Raw genomic sequence first — 26,773 nt, forward strand, 5'->3', positions numbered from 1 at the left:
AGGCACTGTTCCACGCCAACCATGTCATGTACAGAATTGATAAAGATAGGCTGCAATAATTATAGCTAATGAAAGGACCCGGCACCATTACAGGTATATATACATATATATCCCACCAGATGGGAGTATAATGGCAGCAGGGCCATGGATAAAGGACAGACAGCTAATCTTTGCATTGACAGTATTACTTCTCTAAGCACTAGGACATCACTGAAATGGAAAGAAAAAATGTGTGTGATATAATTGTATTGACATATCTGCCCAGGCTTCTCTATTTATTTTTCTATCTTGTTACATGGAAAACAAAACTTGATGTACGTTAACATGGTCAATATATGTTCGCTGAATCCACTGGAGTGCGTGCATAATGTTTATAAAAAAGGCTTGCTCTTTTCAAACAAGAGCCATTCAAGTTAATGCAAAATAACAAGTGTGTGCTCAGTCGTGATGCATTCTAAGGCTCATGTAAATCAGCCAGGGAAGGGATATTTTCATTCTCTGAATGACTGTGTAAGCTCAGTCTTGAAGGGAGAGATCTCACAGCAGCAGGCTTCCATGTACTTTCTATAATCTGAACAGAAGTATTGTTCACAGAGCAGAGGCTGAGCGCAAGTTAACCCTTCTTGCAACAGAGATCACCAACTACTAACAAGCATTTGCAAGTGTGGCTCACTGGTTAGAGGCGGCTGACCCGGAAGCAGAGAACGGCCCGGGACCAGGGTTCAATTCCCGACGCGGCAGGGTCGTGGACCAGGGTCAGCGGACTCGATAATTCTCGCCTCGGTGCCTACTCTAACCAGGGATCACACTCGGCAACTCTGGGCATTAGCTTGCCTCATCTCTACAACGGCCCCCCACATTCGCTGGGGATGCCTGGTTTCACCTTGGAGATACCCAGTAGGGACCATCTCACAGGGATAGCCAGGACGGGTTCCCCAGCGGTCTACAGCGCCACCACGCCTCAGGGCAGCAGTGCGCTTTACAAGACACATACATTACATCACATACATTACAAAGCCACTAGGTCTGGATTTAGTGAGCTAATGCACGCCAGTATAGCACAAGTGTGTGAGACAGCAGGAGAGGACAGAGAGGGATAGTAGAAGTATCCATCCAAACAGCCTAAGGAGAGATATAAATATTCCTTTGGGCTGAGCCAAGACATGATTGATAAAGTCTCAAGCCAACAGCTTAAAGTGGGTGGTTGAAGAAAGCCAGTGGTTGAAAGGGACAGACCCAAAAACAGTTATGTACATTATTAGCTGTTTTAATGCTGTTAATGGAAACTCAGTATGCTCATAGAAGTAGCAATTTCACTGCATACGTTCCAACAGCATATCGGTCCGGACAAACGCCACCGGATGCGTTTGTCTGGACCGATATGCTGTTGGAACGTATGCAGTGAAATTGCTACTTCTATGAGCACACTGAATGAGTTTCCATTAACAGCATTATCGGTGGACCTCCCGTACTTGTGATATGATCCAAATACATATTTTCCCTAAGTCTTGATATTCAAAGCATTGTGGACCATTATTAATTCCCTCCTATGGGGTATTGACATTTCATTTAGAGTTTTGCGTCTCAGGACCGACGTCTTGAAGGTTGCATGTTTTAGGCACCTTTCTTTTGAAGCAATTAATTCTGTCAATACAGATATTTTATTGATATCCAGTGGACGCTCTAATATCTGTTATGTCCTGATGATGACCCTCTAATTAACTCTGGGACAAAACGCCATCAAAGCCAATATGTGGCCTGAAATTAAGAGGATACAAAGTTTGTTGTGTGTTTCTGTTTTGTTTTGAGCCAGGTTGGTGTATTTACCTCAGCCACTTTCTGTCTGGTTACACATGTTATTTTCCCTAACTGTAACATTATTTGTGTAACTCTGTGAGTGCCATTACTGTTTTACATATAAAAAAACTTTTCCCAAAAATACATTTTATAAACTTGAAGTGATTCCATGTACATGGGCTTTTTGGGTGTTTCATTATATGGTTAGCACTAGTTTGTTTTCTTCTTATTTAAAAATGTTTTGAGGATTAATTTTCTCTTGTTTCAAAATTCTTTCTTGCTTTTTATGTAGTACTTGAACCACTGTTTGGATTCCAGTACACATTCTGTCAAAATTGCATTGAATATCAGGTAAAGTGGGGGGGGGGGGGGGGGGTGGCCATGTCAAAAATGGGTACTTCTTTACAGAACCCTCCCCCCAAATGAAAGAGAATGAAACTAACCTTTCCCTAAAAGACTCTTCATCGTCTGGGTGGAATAAACTGGAAAGGCCATTTACATTGGCATGGTCAGTCCCAGGTCTGGGCTCCACTGTAAAGTCCATGCCCTGTAGGCAGATGGACCACCTCAACAGTTTGGGCTTTTCACCTTTCATTTGCATCAGCCATCCGAGAGACCTGTGGTCAGTTTGAGCAAGGAAGTGAGAAAAAAACGAGTGTGGACTCAACTTCTTCAGGGACCACACTACAGCAAAGACTTCCCTCTCAATGGCACACCAATGCTGCTCTCTAGGAAGGTACCATCTGCTGAAGTAAGCAACAGACTGGTCAGGGCCATCAACATTGGTTTGGGATAGGACTGCTCCTATCCCATGGTCAGAAGCATCTGTCTTCACTATGAACTTCTTAGAATAACCTGGAGCTTTCAGAATGAGTGCTAAGCGCATTGCTTCCTTCAGAGTGTCAAAATCCAGTTACCTTCTTTGGAATTTTCTTGGAGGTTAATTCTATGAGCAATACCACAATTAACCCATACCCCTTCAAAAACCTCCTGTTGTACCCATTCAAGCCAAGGAATGCCATGACTTGTGTCTGGGTGGTTGGAGCTACCCTGTCCACAATTGTCTGGATCTTCGGTTCTAAGGGTTAAACTTTGCCTCCACCTACAAGGTGGCCCAAGTGTACCACAGAACCCTGCTCTATATATCACTTGCCTGCCTTGACAGTGAGGCATGCACCCCGCAGAGCCCCAAGGACTTTTCTAAGGTGGATCAGGTAATTTTGCCAAGTGGAGCTATAGACCACAATAACATCAAAAAACCTCACCAAAATACTCCAACCCAGCAAGGATTTTGTTTACCAACCTTTGGAAGGAGCATTCTATGAACCAAATGGCATTACTGATGTTCCTTTTGCTCCAGGGGTCAGACAAATCTGCCAGTACCCTGATGTTAAATGGAACGTACTGAGACACTTGGCTGACACTAGCCTGTCAATAAGTTCATCTGCTGTTGGGATAAGGTGTGCATCAGCCTTAGTGACAGCATTGAGACCTCTATAGTCCACACAAAACCTCAGCTCTGGTTTACCACCCTTGGAATGAGGTTTGCGGACTTATACCACTGGGCTTACCCAGGGACTCTCAGCAGGCTCAATCACCCAAACTCCAGCATCTTGCTGACTTCAGCCCTGATGCTTTCCTTCACTTAATCAGGTTATTTGTACAGTTTACTTTTGACAGGCATACTTTCACCAGTGTCCACATCATGGACACGCCAGTTAGTCTGCACAGGTGCTCAGTATACCGATCCAGGACTTGCCTGCATTCAACTTATTGTTTGGCAGAGCGGGTGTCTGAAAAGACCACTCCATCAACTAACCCATCTTTAGGACTGTGGGAGACTAAGCCCGGTAGAGGTTCACTCTCCTTCCTGATCATCATCAGTAAACATCAGTTTGACCACATCAGCCTTATCATGGAAAGGTTTTAGACAGTTCACATGGATGATCCTGTGAGGGTTCCTGCTGGTGCCTAGGTCAACCAGGTTGTTGACCTCACTTTTCCTTTCAAGGAAAGGGTAAGGGCTACTCCATTTGTCCTGAAGTGCCCTGGGAACAACAGGCTCTAGTACCCACACCTTCTGTCCTGAATAGAGCTCCACCAGTGCAGCTTTTTGGCCATACCAGAGCTTCTGGAGCTTGGCTGACCTCAAGGGGTTTGCATGCTTTCTCCATGTACTCAGCCATGCTTGAATGTAGGCCAAGTACATAGTCCAATATGTCTTGTTCAGGCTCTTTGAGAAGTCTCCCCCAGCCTTCCTTCACTAGACACAATGCTCCTCATACAGCATGACCAAACAGAAGTTCAAAGGGGGAAAAATGTACTCCCTTCAGTGGTACTTCTCCGTCGGTGAAAAGCAGGTATGGCAAAAGGACATCCCATCTCCTTCTAATTTTTTCAGGGAGTCCCATAATCATGTCTTTCAGGTTAAACCATTGTTTTATGGATGATATGGGATAGTGAACTTATAAGTCACAGCACATTCATTTCACATGGCCTTTAGGTAGCCAGACATGAAGTTACTACCTCTGTCTGACACTACCGTCTTAGGAAAGCCCACTCCTGTAAAGATACTCAAGAGGGTCCTGGAAACTGCAGGAGCAGTGACGTTCCTAAGTGGAATAGCCTTAGGGCACCTGGTGGCAATGTTGGCGGGTAAACCTGTACCCTTTCAAAGGAAACACCAACCACTGGGAGTGGAATTAAGGGGGCCTTTGGGCAGTTGCCTATCGTATCACTGGCTTGACAGGTAACATAGGACTTACAAAACTCCTTCACCTTCTGTGACACACTTGGCCAGTAGAAGTAGGGGACTGATTTACTCCAAGTTGTGTTCTGGCCAAGATGCCCAGCTAGGAGGATGTCATGAGCTACAGAGAGTAAGAATTCTCTATACTGCTGAGGCACTACCACTCTACTAGTGGCACCAGGTTTTGGGGTCTCTGGCCTCAGTGTATAGGAGGCCCTCCTCCCAATAGGTTCAGTGGGAGCTACTGACATCTCCCTTTTCCTGATCAGCAGTTTGTTGTCTCAGGCTCTCAAGAGTGGGAGTTGTCCTCTGTCCCTGGCATATATCCTGCCTAGAGTGTACCCCTGGGCCTAGGAGCTCTGCCGTGCAAGGCCAAACTTTCTGGCAATGAGTTCCCTCTGGGGCTGACAGGTCTTCTCCCTGAAGAGAGGGTACCTGAGCTAGTGCTTGTTTCCTAGACTTCTTGCCTTTTATCTTGGAGGGTTGGGACATTATTTCAACTCCTCTTGTTCACCTTTGGCTTTGCATTGGGCTCTTGTGTTTACACACACCCATTCAAGTATAACCAGCATGGCTGCATGGGTTTTTCTTTTGACCTCAGCCCAAGCCAAGGACTCCAGATCATTTCCATTTTTTCTAGCAGACCTGCTACAGAAATTGTAGAGAATACCACCACTTTCTTTTGGTCAGTAACCCTCCCATTCGAAGGACACCATTGCCATGGAATGGACTTTAGTCTGGATGTGAGCATTGATGACTGCGATTGCCTCACCAGTCAGATACTCTCCTGGTGATATCAGTTTCTCAGTCACCATAGCGACACTTGCACTTGTATCCCTCCATGCTTCAACCCTAACCCTATTAATATGTGGCAGTTGTCTGTATTTCTCCAGATTTCTTGGACCAGACAGTCAGGGCAGCTACATCCACCCCACCCTCTGAGACTTGAGTTGTGTCAGTGTGCTCTCTGATATGGTCAATTGTTTACACAAAACAAAATCAGGTGGTTGTGAGATTTAAACACATCTTTACTTATGCATGAGGTACATTTTACTCAATAATCATGACCTCAAATTTGTTTTAGTCATGATTGAACAGAAAAGTTTTTAAAACTTTCACATTTGGTGCGATAATAGAAAGGACAATCCACATTCAACTTCTGTATACAGTAAAAAATATTTAAAAAACATGTTTGAAATATAGAAAGACAAATCAAATATATATTGTGATAACGCAAAATTTATACATTAACTAGGCTAAAATTGCTTCTTCACCAATCCAAGATTTTACAAGACCAGAGCATTACATTCACAGAAAGTGCTTTTAGTACTGGAACGTATAAAGGGTCCAGAGGTATATCATGTGGGCTTCCAATAGTTTCTTTGGACAAATGAATTTATACGTCCATCTTGATACTGGTTGAACTAGAATCCCCTATTGGTTCCGGTCTATGTGTTTCAAACCCACACTTCTTTGGGGGTTCTCTTCAGGACAAGCATTTGGTGAATTCTTAGGGGGCACGACAAAGTGTTTTGATTCCTACTTATCAGTTGTCGAGGTTATTAGGGATTTGTACTCGTTGCACAATATCAATGGAGCAGGACAGGCTTTTCTGGAATGCTCCTGTTGTTCTATGAGTCTCTGTAAGTTTTATTTGTTTAGAAGTGGATTCTGGAGCCCAGTGTGATGCCTTTACAAAAGCTTGTTAGGTATCCCTCTGGATCACATCATTCTACTGCCACGTGGATATGATATGGTCAGGGCACACCTGGGATCCCATCGGGGAGACTTACCACTGCATTAGTAACAGCATGTGCACTAGGAGGATTCTTTTTGGGACAGATAGGAGCTCTAGTTTGGTGCCCGTTGGCTTTGCAATTAAAGCACCAAGCCTTCTAGGGATCCCAGTTCTTACCCTGGTACCCAACCTTGGTCTGTGATTTTGTCTCAGGCCCACCCTCGTGAACAGGTTTTGGGGGCCTTTAGAAGACTATTTGGTTGTATCTTTAGACGGGTTACTTTCTTTCCCTGGGGGGGGGGGCTTAGCAACCCCTTTCTTTTGGTCACACGCACCATGAGTTGTCTTTGTTACCCTAGTCTTAACCCTGTGGTCTGCCTTCTTTCCCAGTTCTTGGGAAGAAAGTGGACCTAGGTCTACCAGGTACTGAGGCCATTTTCAGGAACACAGTTACTTAACAGATTCTCTTTCATAATAAGATTATAAAGCCCATCATAGTCTTGCAGTTTGTTACCTTTTAACCAGTCACCTAGTGTTTTGACTGAGAAGTCAACAAAATCTACCTAGGTTCTGATTCAAGGTTTTATGGGTTTCCCTGAACCTGATCGTGCACTCCTCGGGTGAGTCCAAAGCCCTCAATCAAGGCATTCTTCATGAGGTCATAGGACTCCTCATGTGTCTCATCCAGCATCAGGAGCCTATCCCTGCACTTTCCTTAGAACAGCTCCCAGAGTAGAGAGCCCCAATACTTCTGTCTGAGTTTCCTCATTGTACAAGCCCTCTTAAAAGCAGTAAACCATTTGATGATATCACAACCCTCTGTATATTTGGGCAGAATAACTTTGGGCTTCTTAGGGTTAAAAGCTTCACCTTTCTCCCTATTTTTTGCTGCCACCAGAGGCAGCAAAAATAGGAAGACTAGTGCAGCTTTCCTAGGCCCATCTCAGCTCTTTCCTTTTCTATTGCTACAAGTTTATCCTCTAAGGCTATCCTCTTTGCTAGTTTTTGAAGATCAGCATCTTCACTGTCTACGTCTTCTGGGGTACTACTAGTAATGCTTGCAGTGCTGATGCTATCAGTAGGGTTGCCGATGAACTCATCATCCTCTTCAGCATCTACTTCCCCAGACTCCTCAGGGGTTTCTTTACCTGCCATGGATCTATCATTTTCTGCAAGCATCCTTTGCAGATGTGTTTTATTGAGTTTAGACACCATGGCTAGGTTCCATGCTTGGCAAAGGGCCTTAAGTTTGGTCAACTTAAGACTTTTGTAGGGGCCCATGTTGAGCTCCTGAGAGGAACCTGCTACCTCAGTCATGGCTTTAACGTAGTTGGGATCTTTTTAGTAATTTAGAAAACAATTTAAGTAAGCTTTCTAAAAGGGCCTAACTAATTAAAATGCATTGATTTTGAAACAGTTTGAATTGGGGGTGGTGGGGTGGGGGCTCAATAAAAGGCCCTATCAGTTAGCTCAAACAATATACAAAAAAATAGAAATTGACAAAAATATTTTACCTAAGGTCAATTTTGGATTTCTTAGTGGAATTCAAATGGTGCAGGAAGTGTCAGGTCTTGTATCCTACTGCTGCACCAACAATGTAGGAAATTGGCTCTATGTATAGTATACCAAAAAGAGGTATACTGTCCAAAGATTTCAGGTATCCCTTATAAGTGGACAGGGTCTTGCTCTAGCAATCCCAAGGTCCTCTCTTAAGGGGTAGTGTGGTGGAGCAGCCATAGGCTTATCAGAGAGGAGTGTTAGACATCTACTGTATACACACAGTCCATAAATGATGTACATAACTCAATAAGGAGATCCACACCAATTTATAAAAAGAACACATATCTTTATATAAATGTAGGCACCAAGATCATCAAAATCAAGTATGTACCTTTCGAGTTAGAAATATTTACAGGTTTCAAAAGTCGACACCGTGCAATTTCTGAAGCGGTAATGTTATCCTACAGAGGAAAGGCATCTACTGCATACAGGTACTTCACAGTGACTTACAGGGCCAATCTTCCAGACTTAGGGTGAGTATGGGGCAGGCTCCAAGGCAGCACCAACAGGTCACTTCAGGCAGCACTGGGGCAGCCGGGTGCAAAGGTGCAATATAGCGTTGGATGCCCAGTTGAAGTCGATGGGGATCGGTCCGGTCAAAAAGAAGATGAAGGCTGGGACTTTGGGGCCAGTCCAACTCAACCAACATGGGGGCTCAGGTCTCACAATGCTCGGGGACGTGGGGACACCTTTGGTCCTCTTCTGCTCGGGCTGAGGAGGCCAGGTGCAGAGGTGTCATGAGGCATCAGGTTTTGTCGCGGGAAACACTTGCAGTAGAGGGGGCCTGCACAAGGAGGCTGCAGAGTTGGCAAATTAGAGGCACAGGCTGCTGCAGGACGAGCTGTCTTCGTCACAATTGTCAAGGACAGCAGACAAACTGATACGGTTGGCGCCAAAAGTCCATTGCTGGTTGTCTGTTCTTACTTTTGCAACTCTTCAGTATTCGTCTTCTTTCGGGTGGGCAGGGTCTGATTTCATGGTGCCAGTGGCTCCCCTAAATATTAAAGTTAGGGGTGTTAGGGAGTGTAGGGTAGTAGCTAATAGGCTACATACCCCTGGGGTCACTACACCCCCTAATTGACCACTTCCTGTGAGAAGTGGGCATAAACCTGTCACAGAGTTCCTAATTCTGCCATCACAAAGATAGCAGACTTTTATATTTTGTGTCCACGTCAGGTAGCCCACCTTAGGGTTGGAACTTGCCTGAGGTTGAACACGCCTCCCTAACTACTAATTGTCCCTCCTGTCCAGGTGACCAATGGGGCCTGGTCGGGGGGTGGCATCATCTCTGAGGGAAGCCAGGTTTGCATAACAAAGGTGGCGGGCTCTATGAAGCTCCCTTACTTGGAATGTTAATTTACAGGTCATCCTGCTGTAGGAGATATAAAACACCCTGGGGCATATTACCAAGGGTGGCGATAGGCAATTATCGCCGGTTTAGCGGCCGTTTTCGGCCGCTAAGCGGCGATAATTCTATCGCTCTATTAGCAAGCTGTCGCTAACTGATGTTAGCGACAGCTTTTAGGCGATAGCGAGCGGTTTGGGGCCCGCTTTGCATGTCAGCGATATTTATCTCTAATGACATGCAAAGTGGGCGTACCCAACCTGTTAGCGACTGCAAGCAGTCACTAACGTTGCTATCGCCTATTAGAAAGGCAGGCTTAGCGATGGAAATATTCCCGCATCTCCAAAAACGAACGCCTGCTCAGACCAGTTCTTAGCCATGTTATCCAATGGTTGGTGGATAACATGGCTAAGAGCATTTCGTTGCTAATGTGTGAATATCGCTGAGAATACAGCCTGATTTTTATCGCTTTAGAGATAAACCGTGCTAATAGCAAGTTATCTCAGCGATAAAAACCGGTGATGCGCGGCGATAAAAATATTGCTGCTAACCCTACTTAGCGATAAATATCGCGATTTGTTGGTAATATGCCCCCCTGTACCAGAGAAGGCTTGTTCCTGACCTGCTGAGAGCATGGGCTCTCACCCCTGGGGTCAGAAACTCATCTGGGGTGGCAGGCTGGTCAAGAGAAGTCAACCAGCACACTAGTAGTTGGTATCAGTGATGTCATTTGAGATGTCATCAGTGATGTCATGAGTGATCTCACTGACCATGTCATGAGTGATGTAATATGTGACGTCATCAGCAGTGCATTGCAGGCGCGCGAGTTATAGTTAGCTGAACTAACTCTAACGGGGGTATTTCACTGGTTTTGTACGAGAGAAATGTCCAACTAACTATAATGCCCCTGAAACCTATGGTTTTTTCAGTGAATTTCAAAGTTTTTTTAAATGCTAGTTTCTAAATATAACTTGCCTGAAACCTATGGTTTTTTCAGTGAATTTCAAAGGTTTTTTAAATGCTAGTTTCTAACTATACCTACAGAGGTATGACGTGATGAAAGAAGAAACAACGCACAGAAAGAAAAAAAAGAAATGCAGAAAGAAGCAACATAAGTCCACAAAGACGAAGAAAAGTGCAGGAAGAAGAAGAGATGTACAGAAAGAACCAACAGAGGAGCAGAAAGTCCTCCTGTGCCCACAACTTTTTCAGACGGGTACTGGTGGTAACTGAATCTGACTAACCAGGCCTAGAGCCAGTGCTATGCTAAAAGACACTTAGAATACAGTGAAAACACCTACATACACTAGGGAACATTATGCTTTGGGGTACCCTTCTGATTACCATGACCGCCTCTGTAAGAACCTAGTACATAATAGGGCAGGGGGAGTAAAACTACCTCTTAAAACTCGCCACAGGGCGCGTTTGCACACTGGTGAAGGGAGCAGGGTGCCTGAGGTGACGTGTGCAAACACGCCCTGTGGCCGTTTTAATTTGGGGGATAAAATCCCCTTGAATCCTGAGTGTCCATTGGGTCCAACTAGCCCACCAGGTATCTCCAGTAAGCGCCACAGAGCTGCGTTGCAGAGAGGTGTAAAAAGGGGCAAGGCCTGTACCACCCCTTTGCAAAGCAGAGCAGTGGCGCTTACTGGAAGCACCTGGTGGGCTAGTTGGCCCCCAGGGGCCCTCAGGATTCAAGGGGAATAATTTCACTAACTTAAAACGCGCCACAGGGTGTGTTTGCACATGTCACCCGTCCCCTCTCTTCCCCACTGTGTAAATGTGCCCTGTGGCCGTTTTAAGTTGGGAGATTAAGTCCCCTTGAATCCTGAGGATCCCTAGGGTCCAACTAGCCCACTAGGTACCTCCATTAAGCGCCACAGAGGTACGTTTCAGAGAGGTGTAAAAAGGGGCGTGGCCTCTGAACACCTCTCTGCAACGCAGCTCCCTGGCGGCTCCCGATGGCTCACTGCCTCCTGCGGAAGCCGGCATTGCTTTTCCACATGGGGAACTGCTCCCCGTGTGGAAAAGCAATCTGCTTTAGTTTTTGGAAGAGAGAGCAGGTTTCCCTCTCTTCCAAAAACCATAGCACAGTTTCATATGGCAGGGCGGCCATAGCAAACAGCAGTGTTCCGGGGGTGGGCACCCAGGGACACTGTAGGAGCTGGCCCTGGGGGGTGGCAGTCCCCAGCGCCATCACAGGGCTCCACGAGGGGGGCCGCGCGGCCCCCCTCCCAACATTGTTAATGCTCCGGGTCTGTAAGGGACCCCCAAATTTGCATATTTAGAGCTCCAGGGAGGTGGCGGTCCCCAGGGCATGTGGGGGGGTTTGAGCCCCCCCACACAGGTAGTTTATTTTTGTTTTAGAACAAGCCCCGGAGGATGGCGGTCCCCGGTGCAGTGTGGGGGGCATATGCCCCCCACCAATATTTTACAAAAGCCCCAGAGGGTGGTGCTCTCCGGGGCTTGGGGGGCCTTTGAGCCCCCCCACCTATTTAACATACAAGCCCTGCGGGGTGGCGGTTCCCAGGGCTGCGGGGGCCGTCAGCTCCCGCAAATACTTTTGAAAAGCCCCGGGGGGTGGTTGTCCCCGTGCCTTGGATGCCCCCCATTGTAAAAATCAAAGCCCCGGGGGGTGGTGGTCCTTAATCCCCCCCACACTTTTTTTTCTTCCCCCGGGACCTGGCCAGCCCGCGCTTCGTTTTTTTAAATTTTGCGGCCGGAACCGCAGATCCTCCGCGCATCCTGTGATTTAAAAAAAATTATTATTTTGGGCCCCGGGGGTACTTGTTGGACCCTCTAAGCAGGCCTAGGGGGTCAGGGTGTTTCTACCCTGCACCCTTTTCGTATTTTGTGCGTTTGTTTTCCTATTTTCTTGTGCCTCAGTTCTACCGAGGCACAAGAAGGCTGCCAACACTTCCTGGTTTGGAGTGCTGACAGCCAATTAGCATGAAGCTCGTGTTCGGGAGGGTGCGCGGATCCTGTGCGCCTCTATATATCGATATTTTTTAAATTTTGATTTTCATAGCAACTACTGAACGGATTTACACCATTCAACAACAAGCATTTACAATGCAATAGGTCTCGCATTAATTACGTTTGAGCTATTGACATTGCTAAATATTGCAACACCAATTGCAACAAAAGTCTATAAATTGTAGTCCAAAAAAATGTGTATTTGTTTTAGTAGCAATGGTGGCATGCTGCGCTTTAGATGAATATGTTTAAAAGTAAAGTGCAATGAGCAAAAGGGTAGGAGTGCGGCACAGTCTCTGGGTAAGTTCAGCAAGATCGACTGGATCTATCAGTAGTGAGTCTTCGGTTGCCGAGGAATGAGTCCTTCCTGGTCTGTCAGGACACCGAGTTCAAGCAGAGGGAATTGGGGGAGTGTAGAAATCACCTACACTACTTCCAAAGGCACTCCAGATGGAGAGAATGTCTCCTTCTCGCAAAGTTCAAACAGTTTAACCAGTGTAGTGTATGACAAAGTCAGCAGTCATCAGTTGTATATAGTCAAGTATTTATCTGAAGAGTCTCATATTAAAATCATAGTGACTTCATTCAAATGAACAGGTATATACATGGTTTTCCAAAATATCCAGTTGTACTAACAATATCCCTATGCATTTCGGGACCGTGGCCCTTCATCAGGGAATAGTTGAGAATCTGTAAACGAAAATACATCCAATCAGGAAGTGGATGGACCTCCAAGAGAGACATACACGAAAGTAAATGATGCCGTGAGATCAAACGAAAAACTGTGGCATGCCAAAAATAAGGTGGGGTAAACAGAACTTAAAAGGTGCCAGAGGAACGTCATTGTTGAAAAGTGAATACAAGCAGGCAAACGAATAAAAGATGAGGAAAAGGAGTGCAAGACCGTAAGTCCAGTGCGAAGTGCACGTGAAGGTATATATGGGTCACGGGGTGAGAGGCATTCGAAAAGTGGTAAAACGCGGTCACCCAAAGTGGTCTAAGATATACAAAATAATCATGGCTGATCGAGAATATATGGTGAACAGTGTGCATCGCAAGGTAGGTGCATGACATTCCCGAAGTGCCCTGGATGCGGTGGTTTAACCTTACCGGCGTGCTCTGGAAAGACGAGATATCTGTGCTCGAGCTGGTAACCATTCCGGGTGTACAACGCGGAAGTAAATAATAAACGCAAACGGGGTGACGTGGGAGATTAAAAACAAACGTAGGACTATCGTGGATAGAAAGTTAACAGAAATACACTGAAAATAACGAACATATGTGAAAAAAGGATAAAGTGATGATCGACGATTTGGAAAAAGGAGTCACACAAATCAAGCAAAACTTGGATAAGAATATGTCTAAGGATGAATTGGACAAGGCTCTAGACGACATCAACATCCAATTGGATAAATATACAAAAGAAATAAACAGAAAGATTAGAAAATATAAGCGTGACACCATGGACTACAAACTGGGGGAGGTCTACAGTTGGGCTGAAGTCTATGCTCAACGTAGACAACAAAGACCTCACAACAATCCCTCATCTGATGAAGATAGCTCAACCGACGGATCAACATTTCAAAGAGGGAATTCATTCCATGGAAGACCATCCAGAAATGTTCCATTATCCAGAACCACCGATATAACGTCTCCCAGAGCACAGCCACAACATCTGGTGTCTCTTTTTTAGAGAAAGGCCCCGTTGCCGCCGTTGAACCCGGAGGAGCAGAAGGCACAAAACAACCAATAACATCTATAGCTCAGGCAACCAGGAGCAAAAAACCTTAGTGATCAACATCTCTAAAGTGACTTTGACCAAATCTCAAATGACTACACTTGAACGGGGGACATCATTTGTCCCGACCTTTAATGCCACGGAACTAGAAACCGAAGTGAGCCTATACAAGTTCATGCGCAGTTTGAGATTACGCCTTTTTTTCACTGACGTCAACCCTCCCATGGGTCCCCCTACTGTCCATACTTGTAAAGACTTGAGAAGCAAGAGCACTTTTCAGGCTCCCGTCATCCACAAGATCTTTGACTCTTATGAGACCATCACTTTGAACGCTTTAAAGGAATGTTTCAGAAAACCAGTCCCCAAATACAATAACTTCAACCGCAGGGAATCTAGAGCGTTAAGTCAAATTGCTCGAAATCACGACATTGTCTGTTGCAAAGCTGATAAGTGGGGAGCACTAGTTATTCTGGGCAGTGACTATTATCTAAAAAGTGTGACTGAGCACGTACATGATGCCAATCTGTACATGAAGTTAACTCAAGACTCCACAGACGCCTTCTCCACCATCTTGAAAACCATCCTGGATAACGCCGTCACGATGGGAACAATCACTGAAAAAGACCGCAAATACCTGACTCAACCTCATCCAAAATGCCCAAGCATACATATGCTACCTAAGATTCACAAGAATTTGAACCAACCTCCATTTCGTCCCATAGTATCTACCAAAAACTCGATACATGAGCCCACTGGCAAATTCATTGATTTGTATCTTCAAACCATCGTCAAAAGTATGACAACATATGTACGTGACACCACAGATTTTTTTAAATCAACTCCGACAGGTGATTCTAGCTCCCAACATTACATATACTTTGGTTACAATTGATGTATGCTCTTTGTATACATCTATACCCCACAACAGAGGCATTGAAGCAATAGAATTCTTCTTGTTGAACCATCCTATCGACGATGACCTGAAAATCCTGCTACTAGAGTTGATACAATTTACCCTTTACCATAGCTACTTTTCCTGGTACAACGACTACTACCTACAGCTAGTTGGTACATCAATGGGCAACTGTGCAGCACCCAGCTACGCTAACCTTTTCATGCACCACCTGGAACTGAACCACATTCTGAACAACAATGAATGGACTAATCACATCCACACTATGTGGCGGTACATAGATGAATTTTTTTTTATTTGGATCGGTCAACCAGATGAAATCGCTAAGTTTCTTTCCTACATCAACAACGTAGATGACCACATCCAATTCACCCTCAAGTCTACCTTTTTTGGATGTTCAAGTGACACTGCAGGGCAACGAACTCACTATTGACCTGTTTGTAAAAGCAACAGACAGAAACAACGCATTGTTCTACACCAGCTGTCATCTCACATCCTTGAAAAGACATTTACCCTATTCCCAGTTACTCAGAGCCAAAAGAATTTGCTCTGACCCTGAATCTTACGAAATCTCTGAACTAAAGATCCTTCAGAAGTGTAGAGACCATAAATATCCAGAATCCACCCTACAAATAGCCAGAACACGCGTTTCCTCCAAGAATCGTCAGGATCTTTTGACTCCACACATTGAACAAACCAGTAACCAGAGACTGGTTTTCGTATCGAAATACTCCGCTAGGAGCTCGGCCATCAGAAATATAATTTTGAAAAACTGGGATATGATCCAACAAGAACCTGATTTTCAAGGCATTTTCAACCTCAGACCACTTTTTGCATACCAAAGGTCTAAAAACATCAAAAACATCTTGGAGATTCGATCTACCGAAACATCCACCAGCTTCACAGGTACGAGACCGTGTCAGAACTGTAGTCACTGCCATAATATCATTAAAGGCAAAACCATGAACCATCCATCATCTGGTAAAACCATCAAGCTTATGACCAATGCCACATGTGACTCCAAAAATGTCGTCTATCTACTATAATGTCCATGCGGACTCCCTTACGTAGGGAAGACTTAAAGAAAAATAAAAGTCCGCTGTTGGACTCGGCCTCGTGGCGTGGTCCTACCCCTCCCGCATGGCGGGCTTGGGATGACATCGGCCCTCCGTCGACCCGCTGTCGACCCCCCTGAACACGAACCATCGACGAGAGCAGCCCCCCTGGCAACCCACGGCTCTACCCCCTGGGACCCCGGCGGACCCTGCACGCCAACACCGCCGGTCTGGCGACCATGCCAGGCCACCATTTCCGGCCCGACTCCATCTTGGGCCCATCACGTCCCGAGCACGTGGCCACAGCCATCCCTGGCCCCGGCCTCAGCGAAGTCCCGACATCGAGGCACCAAGATCCTCCCAGGTGGTAGAGTGGCCCCTTGGCGGATCCCGGAGGAGGGGAGTTTCGATGGGCCTCCAGCCGTCCCCGGACGCCTGGTATCGATCGCCCTCCAGCCTCCCTGGGTGCTGGCTCCACCCCCCTGCTGGGTGTCTGGACACCCTCATCCCGGCCCCTCTGACCCCCAGGCGCGAGGGTCCGGACATCAAAGGACTCCAGTCCTATATCTGGGCCAGCCCTGGATTAGGACTTCAGTTGTATCTTGGAGTCGAAGCCCTGCTGACCTGGTCGCGGCTGATCCTGATCTGAACTCTTGCACCTGGAACCTTCGAGGCCCTGCTGATGCCTGACCAAGCTGAACCACCTTCGAGGCCCTGCTGACGCTGTCGCGGCCTGACCAAGCTGAACCACCTTCGAGGCCCTGCTGACGCTGTCGCGGCCTGACCGAACTGAACCTTCTTCAAGGCCCCGCTGACGCTGTCGCGGCCTGACCGAGCTGAACCATCTTCAAGGCCCTGCTGACGCTGTCGCGGCCTGACCGAGCTGAACTATCATCGAGGTCCTGCTGACGCTGTCGCGGCCTGACCGAGCTGAACTATCATTGAGGCCCTGCTGACGCTGCCGCGGCCTGACCCCTTGAACTATCCACGCACCAGTTGGTGCCAAGACTGTCCCGCTACCCCCTATCCCCGAAACCAAGACTTTACGGATCCCTCGATCCTTGCCTGCTAACCTGCCAAGAACTTCCCTTAATTGCTTATATAAAGATTCTTGTGAATATTCCTCCGGTGTGGTGTCCATCTGTAAGTAGTGTGATTGCTCAGCTGTTACGATTGTAGGAGAGGAACCTCGCCAAGGAGGCCTCCCTACGGCGCTCGGCCTATTCCATACAGAGAGGTGGGTCTCGGGGCGGGCAGTCAGACACCTTCTGTCTCCCCCTGGGGTCGCCTTTTCAACATTGGTGGCAAGCGACGGGATCCGAGCCCGCGCAAATCGTACAGCGAGTAACTCGCCACTACTAACAGAGACCCACAACCACGATGACTACTAAAGAAGCCGGAACAACCGCAGAATTCCAGAAAGAACTATTAGGGGAGTACACCCATAAAGACGTATTACACACATGGGTGGAGACCGGAGCAACCCTACCCCAAGACAACGAGGACATTATCCTAGAAGTACCCCTGAGTACAGTCGTAGCCCCAGTGGAAGAAAGAACCGCCAACAAAGAACCGGGCCTCTCCCACGAAGACGCCCGGGAGCGAGAGAGGAGTCGGCTCCATGAACTAGAGCTCGCCAGACTCCGGCTGGATGGAGAGCTTCAATTAGCAGCAAAGAAAATGGACATTGAACAACTACGATTAGAGGGAGATCTGGAAGAGAGGCGGAGCCAAAGAGAATTGGACGAAAAAAAGCTCACGTACGAACACGAGCGTGGCCTCAAAGAACTAGAGATCAAAGCCAAGATCGAAGAAGCTGGCGCCGCGGTAATCCGGAACCCTCCACCTCCTACCGACCCGAAGGTCCACATTCCCAAGGATATCGTCAAGGAATACTACAAAAATGACGATATCCAGCAATGGTTCAAGGCGTATGAAGTTGCCATGACCGCGCACTGCATCCCGCGAAAAGATTGGGGTGCCGGCATATGGGGGAGATTCGTCAGCGAAGGAAGAGACACCCTGCTAAAGCTGGCCGAGGACGTGATGTCCTCCTATGGCCACATGAAGGACGCCCTGCTCACCCGGTATGGCCTCACCCCCGAGATGTACCGACAAAGGTTCAGAGACTGCAAAAAGATTCCCGGTACCACGTGGGTGGAGTACGTAAACTTTTATAGCCGGGCCCTGGAAGGATGGATAAAGGGCAGCAAAGTGTCCACCTACGAGCAGCTGTTCGACCTCATCGTTTGGGAGCACCTCTCCAACAACTGCTTTGTCGAGCTCAGGCAGCATCTCCTCGACAGTAAGCCCTGAAAACTCGCTGTCGAGGCTGATCAATAGGTGAGCACCCGGGTCCCCCGCACCCCAATAGGAGAAATGGGACAGAACGGCCAGGGGCACCCCGCCAGCGTGGCGGCGGAGGAGGCCAGAACAGGAGCCAAGACTTCCCGTCGGCCCCGGGCCGGAGTCCGCCTCGGGGGTCCCCCAGAAGAACACTTCGCCATCCCTGACCAGAAGAGGGCCCCCACCAGCACGGCCGGGGCCCCACCCGAACATTACTTGCCACAGATACCAGCGGACCGGTCACTATGCCAGTGACCCCCTCTGCCCCATGAACCAGCGCCCCGGTACCACCGGGCCTCCGACGCGCCAGTTCGCTGCTGCAGCCCTGGGGGAAGGGGGAGAAGAAGACGAAGAGGTCTACAATGAAGATCAGACAGAGTATGAACCGGCCGCCATGGCCCTAGCCTGTCTGGGCGAAAGAGACATGGTACCCCAGGCCCCGCTACCGAGGAACACTCAAAAGTACCGTCAGTGGGTCCACATCAATGGACGACTGACCGAAGCCCTCCGATACACGGGAGTCAGTGTGACGGCCGTCCGCTGCCACTTGGTGACCCCCGAACAGATCATACCAAACGTGCGATGCCCCGTGAGGGCCGCCGACAACTCCGAAACTCTGTGTCAGATGGCCCGAATCCCCTTCAAGTGGGGGGGGGGGGTGTCGGACACCCTCAAAGTGACGGTCCGGGACGACGCCCCCAGGGACTGCCTCCTTGGAAACGACCTCGAGAGCTCTCCCTGGGCCCAAGTCGAACGGAGAGAGCATCTAGGAATGATGGGACTACCAGAGTGGGTCTGCGCGACGACCCGATCCATGACTGCCCGGGCCCTGGTGGCACCCGAGGCCACCCCGACTGAAGAGCCAGAGTGGCCCGCTCCCCCACCGCCCGCAGTCAATGAAGAATCCGACCCCGAGCCATCGGAGCCTGACCAAGAAGGCAGCGCCGAACTCAGCGACATCCCCGAACTAGCCCAATGGCGCCAAGAGGGTGGTCCCACCCGAGAACAATTCCGGCAGGAACAGAAGGCCTGCCCCTCCCTCGAGGGGACCCGACAGCAAGCCACCGCCCAAACTGCCGGGGACACCTCGGGGTCCCACTGGGTCTACTGGGACCACGGCCTCCTATACAGTGAACAGAAAATTGCCGAGCTAGAGGCCAGCCGAGTGTTGGTGGTCCCCCTCTGATTCAGAGACTTCCTTTTGAACCTGGCACACAATGTGCCCCTCGCCGGGCACCTGGGGCAGGACAAAACCTACAGCCGCCTGGTGACCCATTTCTACTGGCCAAAGATGCGCAACGATGTGCATAACCACTGCCGCACCTGCCCGACATGCCAAGCCAGCGGAAAGAGCGGAGGGAAGGTGAAGGCCCCGCTCCAACCCTTTCCAGTAGTGACCACTCCCTTCGAAGGAGTGGGGATAGACATCGTGGGGCCCCTGGACCCCCGAACCTCGCAAGGGCATCGCTTCATCCTCGTACTGGTGGACCATGCCACCCGCTATCCCGAAGCCATCCCCCTGCGAACCATAACGGCTCCCGTGGTGGGCCGAGCACTGATGGAGATCTTCTCCAGAGTGGGGTTCCCCTGAGAAGTTGTGAGCGATCGGGACACAAACTTTATATCAAAGTATATGTGGTCCCTGTGGCAACAGTGCGGGGTCACGTATAAATTCACCACCCCGTATCACCCCCAAGGGAACGGACTTGTGGAGCGGTTTAACCGGACACTCAAGTGGATGATCCAGGGCCTAGAAGAGCCCCTCCACCGCAAATGGGGCGTCCTGCTGCCCTGCCTCTTGTTCGCCTATCGGGAGGTACCACAGAAATCCCTGGGCTTCAGCCCCTTTGAACTCTTGTACGGGCACCCTGTCCGAGGTCCCCTCAGCCTGGTCAAAGAAGGCTGGGAAACTACAGTCCAAGACGCACCGCCGGATGTCTACCGGTACCTCCTGACCCTCCGAAGCCAGACTCGGAAGTTCCGGGCCCTTGCAGAGGCCAATCTTGAGGCCAGTCAGGAGGACATGAAACGCTGGTATGACCAGAACTCTTCATCCATCGAGTTCGAGCCGGGCCAGCGGGTCTGGGTCATGTCCCCGGTCGAACCTTGTGCCCTCCAGGACAAATGGTCGGGCCCCTTCAAAGTGATCGAGCGCAAGAGCCCTGTCACCTATCTCGTGGACATGGAGTCCCCCCGAAACCCCCTACGGGTTCTGCACGCCAACCGGCTCAAGCCTCATTTTGCCCGCACATAACTGAGCCTGCTGCTAGCTACCGACGATGGGGCCGAAGATGACTCCGAGCCCCTGCCCGACCTCCTAAGGTGCGCTGAGAAAGACGGCTCCGTCGAGGGAATCTCTCTCTCCTCCGACCTGACCCCAGAGCAACGCCGAGACTGCCAAGAACTGTTGGGGCGATTTACAGACCTGTTCTCCCTCGCCCCCGGGGTGACCCAGTGGTGTGTCCACGATGTCGACACCGGGGACAGCCAGCCAGTGAGACACCGGGCCTACCGAGTTCCCGACCGAGTTCGGGCCTGCATCCAGACAGAAGTTACCAAGATGCTGGCACTGGGGGTGGTCGAACCCTCCGACAGTCCCTGGGCCAGCCCAGTGGTCCTGGTCCCCAAAGCCGCCGCACCTGGCACCCCTCCAGAACTCAGGTTTTGTGTCGACTACCGGGGACTGAATGCTGTTACCAGAACCGACGCACATCCCATCCCCCGGGCCGATGAACTAATCGACTGCCTGGGAGCCGCCAAGTACCTCAGTACCTCAGTACCTCAGTACCTTCGACCTCACAGCCGGGTACTGGCAGATCGGCCTCACTCCAGGCGCCCAGGAGCGGTCGGCATTCTCCACACCCGATGGCCACTTCCAATTCAAGGTGATGCCCTTCGGCATGAAAAACGCCCCAGCCACCTTCCAGAGACTGGTGAACAAAGTGCTGGCGGGGCTAGAAGAATTCAGCGCCGCCTATCTAGACGACATTGCAGTGTACAGCCTCCACTGGGCCGAGCACCTGAAGCACCTCTGGGAGGTCCTGACAGCCCTCCGCCGGGCCGGACTAACTGTGAAAGCCAGCTAGTGCCAGATAGGTCAAGGATCCGTGACCTACCTGGGACACCAAGTGGCGAGCGGCCACGTGGCTCCCCTCCAACCCAAGATTGACGCCATCGTGGCCTGGGAGCCCCCGGTCACCCAGACAGCCGTCCGGGCCTTCCTGGGGCTCACTGGATATTATCGGCGATTCATCAAGAACTATGGGAGCATTGTGGGGCCCCTCACTGAACTGACCTCGAAGAACCGGCCACAAAAAGTACAATGGACACCCACGTGTCAGGTGGCCTTAGAGACTTTTAAACCAGCAATGTGCACCGCCCCTGTGCTCCAAGCCCCTGACTACAGCCGGGAGTTTGTAGTCCAGACCGACGCCTCGGAGCACGGCATCGGGGCGGTCCTATCCCAGATCGACCCCGAGGGGATTGACCATCCTGTGGCCTTCATCAGCCGGCGGCTGCTGGCCAGAGAGCAGCGATGGAGCACCATTGAAAGAGAGGCCTTCGCCGTTGTGTGGGCCCTCAAGAAACTCAGGCCCTACCTCTTCGGCACCCACTTCCGGGTCCAAACTGACCACCGGCCCCTGCGGTGGCTGATGCAGATGCATGGCGAAAACCCAAAGCTGCTGCGCTGGTCCATCTCCCTCCAAGGGATGGACTTCACTGTGGAGCATCGCCCTGGCGACTACCACGCCAATGATGACGGCCTGTCCCGATTCTTCCGCCTCGACGAGGAGAATCCCCAGGAAGATGGGTGACTCTCCCCGCCTTCAGCTGGAGGGGACATGTGTTGGATTCGGCCTTGTGGCGTGGTCCTACCCCTCCCGCATGGCGGGCTTGGGACGACATCGGCCCTCCGTCGACCCGCTGTCGACCCCCCTGAACACGAACCATCGACGAGAGCAGCCCCCCTGGCAACCCACGGCTCTACCCCCTGGGACCCCGGCGGACCCTGCTCACCAACACCGCCGGTCTGGCGACCATGCCAGTCCACCATTTCCGGCCCGACTCCATCTTGGGCCCATCACGTCCCGAGCACGTGGCCGCAGCCATCCCTGGCCCCGGCCTCAGCGAAGCCCCGACATCGAGGCACCAAGATCCTCCAAGGTGGTAGAGTGGCCCCTTGGCGGATCCCGGAGGAGGGGAGTTTCGATGGGCCTCCAGCCGTCCCCGGACGCCTGGTATCGATCGCCCTCCAGCCTCCCTGGGCGCTGGCTCCACCCCCCTGCTGGGTGTCTGGACACCCTCATTCCGGCCCCTCTGACCCCCAGGCGCGAGGGTCCGGACATCAAAGGACTCCAGTCCTATATCTGGGCCAGCCCTGGATTAGGACTTCAGTTGTATCTTGGAGTCGAAGCCCTGCTGACCTGGTCGCGGCTGATCCTGATCTGAACTCTTGCACCTGGAACCTTCGAGGCCCTGCTGACGCTGTCGCGGCCTGACCAAGGTGAACCACCTTTGAGGCCCTGCTGACGCTGTCGCAGCCTGACCAAGCTGAACCACCTTCGAGGCCCTGCTGACGCTGTCGCGGCCTGACCAAGCTGAACCACCTTCGAGGCCCTGCTGACGCTGTCGCGGCCTGACCAAGCTGAACCACCTTCGAGGCCCTGCTGACGCTGTCGCGGCTTGACCGAACTGAACCTTCTTCGAGGCCCCGCTGACGCTGTCGCGGCCTGACCGAGCTGAACCATCTTCAAGGCCCTGCTGACGCTGTCGCGGCCTGACCGAGCTGAACTATCATCGAGGCCCTGCTGACGCTGTCGCGGCCTGACCGAGCTGAACTATCATCGAGGCCCTGCTGACGCTGTCGCGGCCTGACCGAGCTGAACTATCATCGAGGCCCTGCTGACGCTGCCGCGGCCTGACCCCTTGAACTACCCACGCACCAGTTGGTGCCAAGACAATCCCGCTACCCCCTATCCCCGAAACCAAGACTTTACGGATCCCTCGATCCTTGCCTGCTAACCTGCCAAGAACTTGCCTTAATTGCTTATATAAAGATTCTTGTGAATATTCCTCCGGTGTGGTGTCCATCTGTTAGTAGTGTGATTGCTCAGCTGTTACGATTGTAGGAGAGGAGCCTCGCCGAGGAGGCCTCCCTACGGCGCTCGGCCTATTCCATACAGAGAGGTGGGTCTCGGGGCAGGCAGTCAGACACCTTCTGTCTCCCCTGGGGTCGCCTTTCCAACATCCGCCTGACGGAGCATAAGCGTACGATAAGGAACAAGATCACGAAAGCACCTCTAGCGGCTCACTTTACTGAACATCAGCATAACATCAGCCAACTCCGATTCCTTGTTTTGGAGGTTGTACCGTTGAGGGCAGGCATTGACAACAAAAAAAGACTCCTACAAAGAGAAATTGTTTGGATGAAAAAACTGGATACCTGTCAGCCGAAAGGCCTTAATGACCGTATTGAATACAGCTGTTTTCTTTGATACATTTATGTACTTGCTGAGACACTTATTCTCTTTCCTTAATCTTTGACTATGTTTTTATCCTTTTACTATGTTCTTGCCCTCACTCTCCGCAGGTCCACTCTGATTTCACTCCACCCTGTTTTACCCGTTTTGAGCCTTTTAATTTCTTTGTTTTTGTTCATTTCTATTTTTCCCCACTCATTCCTTTAATTTCTTTACTTTCCCTCAGTCTCGTTTTTTCCTCACCTAAGATGGCCGCCCATATGTGTCTGTCCTCTACTTCTACCCTCCCTTCTTCGTGTCATATGCTGATCTTTTATACTTATTTCTTCCTCTGAGATGTTTACTTATATTTATATGATCATCACTTTATCCTTTTTCCACATATGTTCGTTATTTTCTGTGTATTTCTGTTAACTTTCTATTCACGATAGTACTACGTTTGTTTTTAATCTCCCCCGTTTGCGTTTATTATTTACTTCCGCGTTGTACACCCGGAATGGTTACCAGCTCGAGCACAGATATCTCGTCTTTCCAGAGCACGCCGGTAACGTTAAACCACCGCATCCAGGGCACTTCGGGAATGTCATGCACCTACCTTGCGATGCACACTGTTCACCATATATTCTCGATCAGCCATGATTATTTTGTATATCTTAGACCAGTTTGGGTGACCGCGTTTTACCACTTTTCGAATGCCTCTCACCCCGTGACCCATATATACCTTCACGTGCACTTCGCACTGGACTTACGGTCTTGCACTCCTTTTCCTCATCGTTTATTCGTTTGCCCGCATGTATTCACTTTTCAACAATGACGTTCCTCTGGCACCTTATAAGTTCTGTTTACCCCATCTTATTTTTGGCATGTCAGTTTTTCGTTTGTCCTCACGGCATCATTTACTTTCGTGTATGTCTCTCTTTGAGGTCCATCCAGTTCCTGATTGGATGTATTTTCGTTTACAGATTGTCAACTATCCCCTGATGAAGGGCCACGGTCCCGAAATGCATAGGGATATTGTTAGTACAACTGGATATTTTGGAAAACCATGTATATACCTGTTCATTTGAATGGATTCACTATGATTTTAATATGAGACTCTTCAAATAAATACTCAACTATATACAACTGATGACTACTGACTTTGTCATACACTACACTGGTTAAACTGTTTAAACTTTGCGAGAAGGAGACATTCTCTCCATCTGGAGTGCCTTTGGAAGTAGTGTAGGTGATTCCTCCACTCCCCCAATTCCCTCTAAAAGTAAAGTGCACCATACTGCGATTGCTACAATAGTTAATTGTGGATGCGTTAACAATTGATGTGTGCACTGATGCTGGAGGTGTGTGTGCCTGGTGGAAGTGTGCACTGCAGGCCGGTGGTGTGTGTGCCTGGTGCCTGATGAAAGCGTGCACTGATGGCTGGTGGTGCGTGTGGGTGCCTGGTGAAAGCGTGCACTGACGGCTGGTGGTATGTGTGTACCTGGTGAAAGTGTGCACTGACGTCTGGTGTTGTGTGCCTGGTGATAGCGTGCACTGATGGCTGGTGGTGTTTGTGCCCGGTGAAAGCATGCACTGACGGCTAGTGGTGTTTGTGCCCGGTGAAAGCGAGCACTGACGACTGATGGTGTCTGTGCCTGGTGAAAGTGTGCCCTGACGGTGTGGTTGTTTGTGTGTGGTTGTATGTGTGCTTGTGTGTGGTTGTGGTTGTGGGTGTGTGGGGTTGTGGTTGTGTGTGGTTGTTTGTGGTTGTGTGTGTGTGGTTGTTTGTGGTTGTGTGTGTAGTTATGTGTGGTTGTGTGTGTGATTGTGTGTGGTGTGTGTGATGGATTAAAGCAAAGGCTAGGTGGCAATCTTATAATGACGTGATGATGGGAGTAAAATGGTGCTTAATGTTACTTCTGCACCCGAGGATTTTGGTAACTATGCCAAAGAATGCTTGTTTCAAAGTTGTAAGGACACTGTGAGCTGTAACTATGTCACATCAATAAAATAAAGAAAATGGGGGAAACGAACACCAGGACAACTTTTGACTAAGTGCCCAAAATGATTTTCGATGGAATCCTTCACAGCAGCATCAGATAAGGACGTAGGTAAGTCTACATGTGAAAGGATAGAATAACGAGTTTGAGCTATTGACATTGCAAATAACAATGCCTTTTATTTTTGTTTTAGTTATTAAAAACATAAATAAAAGGCATTGTCATTTACAATGCCAATAGCTTAAACTCGCATAAATGCGAGACCTATTGCATTGCAAATGCTTGTTTAAATATTAGTGCTGGTGTAACTCTATTTTCAATTGAAAACCTATGAGTAAAATGTCTGCCTTCTGCGCAGTCCCAGTGTATTTATGTACATTCATCAGAAGTACGTAAAATATCTCTTTAAAGTGTGTATGACAAAGTGCTTTGCTTTCCTGTTCTAATTTTTTTTTAAGTGTATGACAAAGTGCACATGTATTGTGTGTTCTCCAAAGTGTAACATTCATTATTGGTGAATGAAAAGGAATAACTTTTCATTAGTGACAAGTCTTCATTTTAGAAGTAGTCTTGGCGCTATTTGTGTGAGTTACACAATGCTGTGTTTTCTTTTATAAAGATGTTCAGTGTGGTGAAGTCTCTGCCATAGATTTGCATCTCAGTGACTGAGTATGTTTTATTTTCTTCTACAATATTTTTAGGGCTTTGATTATCAGCAGAAACTCATTCAGTCACAGAATGAAACCCAGGATTTCGCTCCTTTGATGGAGACATTCACTGTATCCGATATAAGAATTTCCTGTGTTTATCGTCTGTCTCTGCTGTGACCTTACTGTGACAGTGTGTCTTGTTATTGTTAACTGTTATCCTTTATGGAGTCCACGAATATGTAACCTGTTGAATGACAGCTCAATAAAGAGACTTTCAATATAAACAGCTTTTCTCAATGTTTTCATTTGGACTGCTGAGACTTATGCACAATTCACCACGGGGGTACAGCGAGGGAATAAAAATACCACCACTTGTTAGTTAAAGCACATACAATCTGCAGAAACACAGTATAAAGTGGTTAAAGAAAAGCACGTTGCTGATATTAA

General features: G+C 49.0%; 1 long non-coding RNA gene across 1 annotated transcript in view; it reads left to right on the plus strand.

The window, feature by feature from the left end:
* The window catches only part of LOC144782766 (uncharacterized), a 32,572-nt gene extending 6,109 nt beyond the window's left edge, over positions 1-26,463 (plus strand). The window contains exon 4 of the long non-coding RNA XR_013601248.1: positions 26,378-26,463. This is a non-coding gene — a long non-coding RNA (uncharacterized LOC144782766). The remainder of the gene's footprint in view (positions 1-26,377) is intronic.
* The last annotated feature ends 310 nt before the right edge of the window (positions 26,464-26,773 follow it).

This window comes from Lissotriton helveticus, chromosome 9 (assembly GCF_964261635.1).
Source record: "Lissotriton helveticus chromosome 9, aLisHel1.1, whole genome shotgun sequence".
In the NCBI taxonomy this organism is placed as follows: domain Eukaryota; kingdom Metazoa; phylum Chordata; class Amphibia; order Caudata; family Salamandridae; genus Lissotriton; species Lissotriton helveticus.